The sequence below is a fragment of the Gallus gallus genome, chromosome Z, assembly GCF_016699485.2.
Source record: "Gallus gallus isolate bGalGal1 chromosome Z, bGalGal1.mat.broiler.GRCg7b, whole genome shotgun sequence".
NCBI lineage: Eukaryota > Metazoa > Chordata > Aves > Galliformes > Phasianidae > Gallus > Gallus gallus.
Window position 1 is genome coordinate 52,782,483 of NC_052572.1, and position 10,803 is coordinate 52,793,285.

Consider the following 10,803-nt stretch of genomic DNA (forward strand, 5'->3'; position numbering starts at 1 on the left):
TCGCATCTGGAGCACAGTGTTCAGATCTGGGTCCTCCAGTACAAGAGAGACATGAAAGCAACTAAGAGTGTCCAGAGAAGGACATCAGTAATGAATGGAGTGGAGCACATTCTCTATGAACAGAAACTCAGAAAGTTGAGACTGTTCAGCCTGGAAAGGGGGATCTTATCAATGTGTACAAATAGCTGAAGGGAAGGTGCAAAGAAGACTCTTTTTAGTGGTGCTCAGTGCCAGAATGTCATGGTTTTATGATTTTTGGTTATCAATATTCCACATCACAACATCATGCAGTATACTGGGAGTTAAAGAGCAAATGCTTTAGTTCCGGGTACCTGTCTGGAAGAGAAGAAGAACTACGTTCCCCAAGAGCCTTTTCGAGTACCGTTATCATTCCTGCTCAAGGGAACAGATATAAGGGCGCAGGTCATCTGACTCAGCCCCCCTCTTCTCGTCCCTGCTTGAGCAGAGGGGGTGGCCGAGGTGACCTTCAGAGGTCCTTGCCAACTTCAGTCATCCTGCAGTTCTGTAATAGATATTGTAAAGAAGTAAAGACATGGACAAGGTCCTACAGATAATTTACTGGCAGCCGAGTAAGTAAGGCGTGCCTAAAGTTCTCTGAAATGACAGTAGGCACCTATGTTTAAACAGCCAAGTGTGTCTTGGCAGTAATTTCTCCACCTGTTCTACTCAGTGTTGGAAGGAGCAGGTAACAAAGCAGATGCAGGATGTGGATCCTGTTGAAGAGGAAGAAGATATTTGACTTATAGGTGTTGGCCGGTGTGGTGTGTCAAATGACGCATTGCAGAAATTCCTGTAGTTCTTTTCCAAGACTGAACATTTTACAGTGTTTATTTTTGCATTATTTTTTTCATGAGCAGGTTTTGATTCTCCTGTCTGATGGTTTGGATCATTGTAGGAGCACATATGTATTCAGCTTTTACTGTGGAAAGGGGCTATTTGAAGGCTGTGGCCTCAAATATCAAGGTAGATTCTGGGAGCCTAAATTATGTGCATCTGGGCCTTACTGCTTGATTTAGAGATTACAGTCTTGGTGGCTCAGAGCCAAGTGCCTGGGACTTGGTGCTTCTCAAGAGAAAGTCTAGCTCTGCAGACTGATGGAAGAGTTGAAATCAAGGTTGGACCTTGGTGTCCTCAAACTGAAGGGCTAGGCTTGTTGTCCACCTGGGATGTGAAGCGTGCTGTATGGCAGGAGAAGTCCTTTCGTTGTTGAGAGAAAATTTTCAGGACCGTACTACAAGTGCTCCGTAGGCCCACAGTCTTTCAATCTGCCATCTCTTGCTTCCTTTTTTTGACTACTGGCTAGAAACAAAAATCTACTGAAACAGATACCACTGTACTGGATTCCTCTCTGTGGAAAAATTTAGATCTGTCTTTGATTTCTGCTTCCTGGTGCAAACTATGATCGACAGAACAGTGTTATTTTCATGACCAAGTTTTTTTTATTAGATCAGTCCCTAAAACAGAAGGCCTAATTCTGTCAGGAGTGTTTCAGTAAAAATCTGAAATATGTTTCACCTGAAATGTATTGGTTTACACTCCAGCAGATCTACATTCCCTTTGCTGTGCCCCAGGGTGTTTGTCTTCATAAATGTCATAGATATGCATCCTTTTAGAAAGGATAAGAAAGCATATGTGGAGTGCACAAGCTTCAAGCATTCTTGGAATTAAATATACTGAAAAGTATATATATATATTCTTTTTGTTTGTTTGTTTGTTTGTTTGAATTTCAGGTATTTTTTGCTTCTGATATCTGAAAGGCTTTAAAAATGTTTTTTTTTCCCTCCATATTTCAATAACTCTAAAATAGCCAAACTGAGTTGTTTCATAAGGGAGAAAAATAAATAAATTGCATATGAGAATAGGATAAAATGTTTCAGACTGAAAGGTTTAGTTTGAACAAATTATTCGCAATGAAAGGCAGATGTGCTAAAACACATGCATGAATTCTTTCTCCTCAGCCTAGTTCTGAAAGCCATCTGGAGAAGGTCTTGTTAAGGTGCTCAGCTTTGTCCTAAAGCAGGGAACTCAAAGGCTTTAAAAAACGTGGCATACAGTCATTCTGGTTTGCAGCCCTGACTGCAGCCAAGTATTATATCTGCAGGGGGACTGGTAGTACTCTGAGATGCCCTTCTTATTTTGTCTGTGTCAGAAGACTTGCAGCAGTGGCACGGCAGGCGGGAGTGCATGGTGAGCGGCACTTCTGCTTGCTTCTTCCCTTGAGGTTATGTAGCTGTTATTACAAAGAGGTGCAGTTCTCACACCAAGCCCCAGCTCTACCTTGTGTGTACTGCTGGGCAGCCTGCTGCTGTGCTCTCTGCAGCCAGTCAAATGGCAAGGGAAGAGGGGCTGCTTTTACTCCCTTGCATGAATGGCTGCTCTCAGGGCTCTGTCACAGTTGCAAAGCTCAAGGGCACATCATTCTGATAACAGAGCAGTGAAGGGCAAGCACGGCTTTGTTGTATGGCAAAATGCATTCAGGGGAGATAGCTGTAACATTTCTGTGAGAATGGTGTGCCTAACACTCGACAAGCTTGAGAATGCTGGTATTGGCTAAAACCAGCAACATGTAAAACCTAACACAGGCCAGTCTTTCCCTTCTCAATAAAGTACAGATGAAAAGAAGTCAAAAATAGCACACAAGACCTGCTTCAAACATTCAGGAAAGACCAGGTCTTAGGGCAGGGCTGTAGTAGATACACTGCCCTGACTGCAAGTGACAGTCACCTCCATCAGACCTGGGATATCCAGCCCTGCCACATAAGTGGCTGTTCCTCTACATATCCAGTCCATATAACTCAGTTTAGACGTAGATTTAACACCAGATTACTGTGACACACATCCATATGCTCTTGGAAATTGGATAGAATGAATAAATCTTCCAAAATTTACCAGATGATATTGAAATTGGTATGAAGTAAACCTCTACCATGCTACTTTGCTGACTGTTGTGTGGCTTCTCTTTTCTGAGGGTCTCTAAAAGCTATTGCATTTAAACACCTTACAACTTTAATTCTGTGCCTTACTCGGTCCCTAGGCTTTCTTCACTGTAGGCATTTGATGGTGACTGTAGGGTGTGGTTTTTGAAATCCACAGACAGGTACGTGCGTAACATTCCCTTATTCACATGATTTTATTGCTGTGTTCGTGGGAAGAATGTATTGTCAGGTGATATTATTCACATTAGAATTAGTAGCAGTATTATATAGCTATAAACTCCTCTATAAACATAAAAAAATTTATGAGTGCCGTGCAGAAAATAGTGTCTCCTACTTTATGAAGCTGGCCCACAATGTCAGAGGAGGATGTTGGTGACACGGCAGTAGAGGTGGAACCTTCCCGCCAATATCCCATTACATGTTGCTGCTGTGAGACAGAATGGTGTCTGACATGGAAGTGCGTATGAAGCAAAGGTGTGTCTTTGAATGGCTCCATGTGGAAAAAATGATACCTATTGACATTCACTGATGCTTGGGGAACATTTGCGGAGACAAAACAGTAGATGTGAGCACACTGAGTTTGTGGGTGGTGCATTTCAGCAGCGGAGACTGTGACTGTGGGTCACCTCTGCTGGTGTAGATTGTTACAAATGTGGCATGTAGGCTCTTGTTCATCACTGGCAAAAATGCAGAGCTCATGGTGGTGACTGATGAAAAATAGTGTTTTATAGCTGAGAATTTTCTCTAATGAATACTGTCATTATGCTCTTTGTACCTATTGTATTTTCCATGGAAACAAATAGAAGACGTATTTGTAGTAGTACCTATTTCCAATATTCAAAGCAATGGGAGATGTACTGAAGAAAACCTGAGATAAATAGAACTCCCAGAGAACTGCAAAGAAAGAACTGTTCCCCACACACCTGCAGGAGATGCCGTACCTCCCCCTCGGCCCCATCTTGTGTCTAAAGCCTGACAGAATCTCTCAGTTTCTGATGGAAAATAATTTGCTCCTGAACTCATACTTGGCTAGCTGATTAATTTTGAGTATGTGAGCAGGATATACTAGCTTTTTGTCAGAGAGAATGAATGCTGCTTCTTCAAGACTGGAGGGATTTAATTTCCTTCTACCTCCTAAATCAACTGGCAGCAGAAACTTCTTTTCATTTAGGTTTTATTTACCCGGTCTCCAGGAACCTCAGTTTTATTTGTTCTAAAGGTGTCAACAGAAAGTGACTCACTTTTCATTGTCAGCAGAAACCTAGCTGGCATGTACCAAATGTTTGCTGTCAGTCAATGGGTACATCAACCAAGGCGTGTTATATTTGTTCTTTAACCTGTGTCATTTCCAGTGAATCTTTTAGGAAACATCAGGGAAATATTACATTCTCTAACACAGATCAGGAGGGATTTTCTCTCCAGAAGTGAACTGAAAATGCATGGTGTCAAAATCCTCTGCTACCTTTTTGGGGAATAAGAAAATGAATATAATAATCTACCAGGGATCCTCTCTTCACCCCTTTGCTTTCTTACAGTCCATTTAAGTCCAGGTTCTTTTGGGGAGAAGAACCAAAAATATATTTCCTTAAATGCCAAAGATGCTGTAATTTAAGGAGGTTTTCAGAGAAGACTGGTATCCTGAATATCTGCATACCTGCAGCTGAAAGAACAAGGGACTACTTCAAGAGAAGAAGACAAGGGAAACAGGCCAGGTTCATCCAATCTGACAGAGTCTTTCACACTGGGGAAGTCTGTGTTGGATTTGGCCGGGGACTGCTTCCCAGGATCATCACCAAGAAATACTGTATTGTCAGTGTGAACAGCCGAAGTGCCAGTCTCATGGCACCTCATGTTTCTCATTTAGTTCTTGCGCCTGTCACTTTGTCAGAATTTTGACTTTCAAGAAGCAGAAAAATGAACTTGTAGACTTTGGGACTGAGATGTGAGAACATTGTCAGAGGCAAGTGGAGAGGTGAGACCTAAAGGGAGTCAATTATGGAAAAAATAATAATAATAACACATTACTCTGACCATAGCTGGCACTTCTGTGATTCTATTCTGCTCAGGTCTCTGGGTGAGTAATCTTCATTTCCTGCTTACGTGATGCCAAATGAAATAAATGTTAACCTCCAAGATAAAACAAGACCTCTGACAGATACTTCTGATATGGAAGTATCTGTCCCAGTGGGGCAGCAGCTCTATTCAATATCAGAATAATGAGGTTCAGTGTCTGGCATGCTGAGGAGTGCAGCTCACCATAGTGCAAGTCAATGCCTACTGATGGTGGCCTGACTCTAGCATTTTTTTAACACTGCTCCCTTAATCTGCCAGGCCAAGGCTGTGTTCCAGCTTCATTCGCAAGCACTGCACAACAGAAAAGCTGCAGTGATATACTTAGCAGTGGGTACAGGGACTGGAGGACACTTCTCTTCGACTGAGGAACAATGTGTGTTTGGAACTGATGAGAGCTGTAAGACCTCAGTTTTTTCTGTTTCCAGAACAGCTACTGAGCAAGGAAGTGAAGGACCGTGGAGATATGTGGTGACGTCAGCCCTCCTGAACAAACTTTACTAGCAAACAGGAATTGACTTCAGAAGACAGGCTGTCTGGAGTTTCAAGTCAGAAGGTGCCATTTAACAGACTGTCCTTGCTTCCAATGAGAGCTCCTCCCTGAAGCCAGCTGAAATTTTGATCTGTTCTTCTGCAGCGTATTTTTCAGTAGTTTTATTTCTCTTTTTTACTTGGACATAAATGATGAGGATATTCCTGTCCCAATGGGCAGTGGAGAACTTCCACGCCTTCTCTTTTAGCAAAACAGAGTGCTTCATGCAAAATACTACTTCTGAAATTTCTGGAAATGTTTGCTTGCTTAGAATTAAGTTTGTGCTAAAAACCGTAAGACGTCAATGCAATAAATAATTTCCTCCTCCATAATTTTCTTTTTTCACTTGATTTTCTTTTTAGACACTTACTTGTGCCCATCTTTTCTGCTTTGACTGTTCCCACTTGCACATGTGTACATTTGCTGTCCATTCTGGGTTTTACTAATAGAATATTTCCAGAGATCATAGAATCATAGAATCACCAAAGTTGGAAAAGACCCACAGGATCATCCAGTCCAACCAACCACCCATCACCAATAGTTCTCACTAAACCATGTCCCTCAACACAACGTCCAAATGTTCTTTGAACACCTCCACCACATCTCTGGGCAGCCCACTGCAGTGCCTGACCACCCTTTCAGAGAAGTAGTATTTCCTAACATCCAGCCTGAACCTTCCCTGGCACAGCTTGAAGCCATTCCCTCTAGTCCTGTCAGTAGTCACACGAGAGAAGAGGCTGATCTCCAGCTCACTACAACCTCCCTTCAGGTAGTTATAAGAGAGCAATAAGGTCTCCCCTGAGCCTCCTCTTCTCTAGACTGAACAATCCCAGCTCCTTCAGCCGCTCCTCGTAAGGCCTGTGCTCCAGACCCCTCACAGATGGTGACAGTGTCCTGCAATGTAAGACATATAGAAAGTTTAGGGCGTAGCTCCTACTTCAGACAGCAAACAGACCTGATACTAGAGCTCCAATCGAGTGGATAGGCCAGATGGTGAGGACAGGAAAATGAAGTAATAAATGGAACTTGGCAGGAAAAGTCTCAGCTCTTCTGCAGGAGGCAACGGGGACAATGAGTAGTTGTGTAGAAATAGTGCAAAAAGGTCTCCAAATGCTGCATGTTATATGGTCCACTTCCACTTCTGGGCAAGGTGCTACACCACTGTTCTGTTCACCAGGCCGTACTGCTCCCATGCGCTGGAGCATTTAATAAAGGGTTCTGACTGCTGCTGTCAGTGAAGGCAATCTTTCCGCTCCTATGACCACTAGCTCTCAGTAGACAATTATTGAACTCTGTGAGTTAAAAATAAATACAATGCAGTCTGAGAACCCCTTCTGTTTTACACAAGTAACTAAAAGGTATTTCTTGGATCGATGGCAGTCATGCAGACAAAGTTTCAATGCAAGCCAGTTCTAACTGGTCTTTAAAGGTCATTATTTCTGTGCAAATGTTTGTTTAAAAGTTTATGTGTAATTTCCGGTACTGAACCTGTCTTTTTGGCTCTCTGACAGCTTTTTGCTGGCAACGCAGAGAGCTGAGACGGTGTTCAAGCCTCAACCAGACAGGCACTGTAATTTCAGCTGCCAGCCTGCCTATGGGGGCAGCAGTCTCTCCTGGTGTCCCGTGTTGGTGCTGGGTGGTGGACAGGAGGCTGGCAGCTCCTTGTCTATGCTGGGCAGAGCAAGGATAAGTGCAACAGCAGGCTGGCTGTGCCCAGGGAACACCCAGGCTGGTACATCCTAGACACGGATATAAATGTTGCTTGCTTCCCGTGATGGCTGAATCATACCTTGGTGGAGTATTCGGGCTGAGGCTGGGTTTTCAGGTCCGTTTTATCTCCAGGGCCTGTGCTTTCCCTTTTTGTTCATTTGCTCCTGTGCTTTTGGTTTGCCATTTTTTCTTACTGGGACTTTCTTCCTTTTTCATACAGACCTCCAGTACAGCCTCACAACTCATTCAAGGTGCCTGTAATATTTTTGGGTGGTATCAGGATGGAGTCCTAATCTCTGAGCAAATAAATAGTTTCTTTTCATCTTGTGCACCTGTAGGACCAAACTTTTAGTGGACAAAGGATTTGTGAATATTACTAGAGACTGAGTATTTCGTAGTGAGTGCTAACTCATCCTCACAAATTATCTGCAAAGACTAGATTTGCATTTGAGCAAATTATTTGTTTCACTGAAATCTTTTCCTTCTTTAGCAAAAATCTTTCAGTTAATTCTTTTTGTTTCACTCTGCTTTTCAGTTGGGGCTTAAGAAAACATTCACCAGCTCCTTCTGGGAACAGCTGCTAAAACCCTGCCTGGTAAATTTGGCTTCTTCAGCTATATTCTAGTTTCTACAAATTCAGGGAGGATGATGTCATGCCAAAAGCTCTCTCTCAGCGCTGGAAAGAGTTATGCATGTGTAACTATCCAACCCAAACCTACGCCACTGTCCCAGAGGATTTGCTGTCCTCAGGAGATGAAACCACAGAGCACCATAGAGGGAGGCCAGAGAAAATTCTAGTGGGTAAGGCTGCAAAAAATGTAGAGACTTGCAGGACACAGCCAGGATATCCACATAGGCCTTATCTTCTTCAAATAAAACTCCTGATATTTACTTAAAAATGATAAGGGAATATACATTTCCTTCTGCTTACTGTCATATTTGAGTTTAGTTTTTGGATCTTTTGTGTATCTTTCCTTTTTTTCGTTAATAAGGAGTGAGTCAGATGATGTGACTCCAGGATTTGGTTCTTTAGGAAAAAAGTGCAGTGGTTGCCTGTATAGTTAGTTGAATCTTCCCTCTTCACCAGTACCACTGTGTATATTCGAGGCTCCATATCAGGCTCCTGGGATGGTGTGAACAGTCTGTTCAGTAGGCAGCATTTCTCAGAGGCTGGTTGTTCAAACCACAAATCAAGTGACTCTGCACAAAGCATTCCTTCTTTATACACAGGGCAGAAATCCTTTTTTGACTGTGGTAAGAGCCAAACAATATCTGCCACGTTCCCAGGGCTAACTGAATGGAAAGCTGAAGTGACCCTGCCCTGGTAGGATTGCACTCTGCAGGAGAAGTGGAGCGTAGTGACAGCTTTCCCTTATACTTCTTCATATCTGCTCAGACAGAAATCCACTCCTTTTATTGCACTGAGGTTGCCCCTGTGCACTATCTCACTGCAGGCAGTGTCATATCCTGGGATGAGCGGCAGGAGTTTAAGGAGATGTCAGAGAATGGCTGGACTCTGCCCTTCTGATCCTGCCCTCCATTCCCCCTCTTTTCCTCCTAGGCAATTCTGTTCTTTTTTCAGTCTCATAGGGGAGGGAAGGGACTTTTCCCAGCAAGGTGAAATTCCCTCCTAAATGTTTCCCAGTAAGGGGAAAAAAAGGTAGACCTCTCTGTTGTAGGTTAAGGCCAATACTGCAGTTGTCACACAGATGGAGTGTGGATAGCGGAATCTCTACTGGCAGGGCTGAACCTGCTGGAGACTGCAGACTGTTTCCCTTGGTGACCCTCGTTCCAATCTTTTGGAAGGGAGAAAGGTTGCAAGCAGCAGACAAACAGCAGACTGAAAGACCGCCTCTGTTCCTTTCATTCTGCAGTCAGAAAATGGGTGATGGAAGATTTCCGGGGACAGTTTTCTCTCTTGTAATGGCAAACCCACCCTGCACAAGCAACTCTGGCACAGCAGGTTGTGATCATACCCAATCTACCAGAACATGTTTGGATTGGCGTCTGCAGTAAGAAAAACAGTGAAGTCTTTGAATTTGCAGAGGAGTAAATAGTGACACAAGAAGTTTGTCTCTAAAATGAGGTGAACGGGTTGTGTGGTTTGACCAAAACATATTAGCAATGGAGCTGGGATTTCTCCAGGAACTTACCCAGCCATCGAAGTCCAGCGAAGAATTTATGAGATCATGCAGACATGACTTGTGCTATTTCACTGGAAATCTCCAACAGAAATCTGTCATTGCTGTACTAAATTCTGCAAATAGGCACAACAAGCTCTTTTCATGTGCTGCTTGTTTTCCAAAGAGGAAAAAAAAAAAAAAAAGGGTGGGAAATGGCAGGAGGGGTGTAAAGCCATGGAGAGAGAAAGCTGTTTGCCTCAAAAGTTAGTGACGATAGTAGGATCTTGTCCTGCTTTTCTGGACTTCAGTTATCAGCTTCTCTGTTGAACTATGATTCCTATACTTATACCTTTGTGCTAAGATTGTGTCTGAAACCAAAGAATTACAGCTGTCTCTACAAATCAGTTCCACTGCTGAATCAAATCAGTACATTTGGTTTCTGTCAGGCCACTTTTGTAGTGGGAAACATGAATGCCACTGTGCATATATAGCCAGGAAGGGAAATAACTTGGCCTTTGGCTTTTTTCTGTACTACTGAATAGTAGTGAAGTAGTGAATACTACTGAAGCTGATGAGAATGTTTTCAACAGAGTAGTATCGTCTAGGAAATACGATTTTGAAGGAGTGATCCATGAAATTGCTACACTTTTACCAACAATTTAAGAAAAAAAATTTAAAAAAATTGTCCCTGGAAGTTGTGATTGCTACTGTGGGTTAGTTTTATTTGACCATCTCCTTTGTAGAAACAAGACAAGACAGACAGACTGGTATTGTAAGAAAGTGCTTAGAATCCATAGGAACTAAAAATCCTTGAGTTCCAAAATGGTGCTTTCCAACTTAAGGTGAGATGAAAGCTGAAATTTGAAACTTGAATTACTTACCAGAGCGTTCCTCTCCACTGTAGGTCTGAGTCCATATAGCTGAGTACCCTGAAAATCCACCTGTCTTCCCAGGAATGAAGAGCCAGCAAAACATTTCATGCATCACTTTGGGTACACCAACAGTGAGTCTATAATAAATGTCACAAGTTTGAGAGAAACATTTATCACAGATTTCTGTTTTAATCCTTGGAAAGCTCAAAGTCCCTTGCCAAGGAGAGAAACTCTCAAGCAAAACTTGCTGTTTCTTTCTTTCCAGTGTTCTGTGCTGTGTCCACATAACATCAATATTTCCTTCCTTGACAAAATGCCTAACTCAACAAAACTCAACAAGAGTTTTGGGGTTTAAACTAAACTCAGCAGAGATAATATCAGAGCATGGGAAGGAGATCTCTTGCTGCACAAATGGAATGATTTGTTAACTGTTCTTAGTGCTCTTTGGTGCACACTGAATCACTGCACATGACCCACACTTAATCACGTGCTTCTTTTCCTCTTTCCAAGGAAAATGGAATCTTATATCTAATCAAACT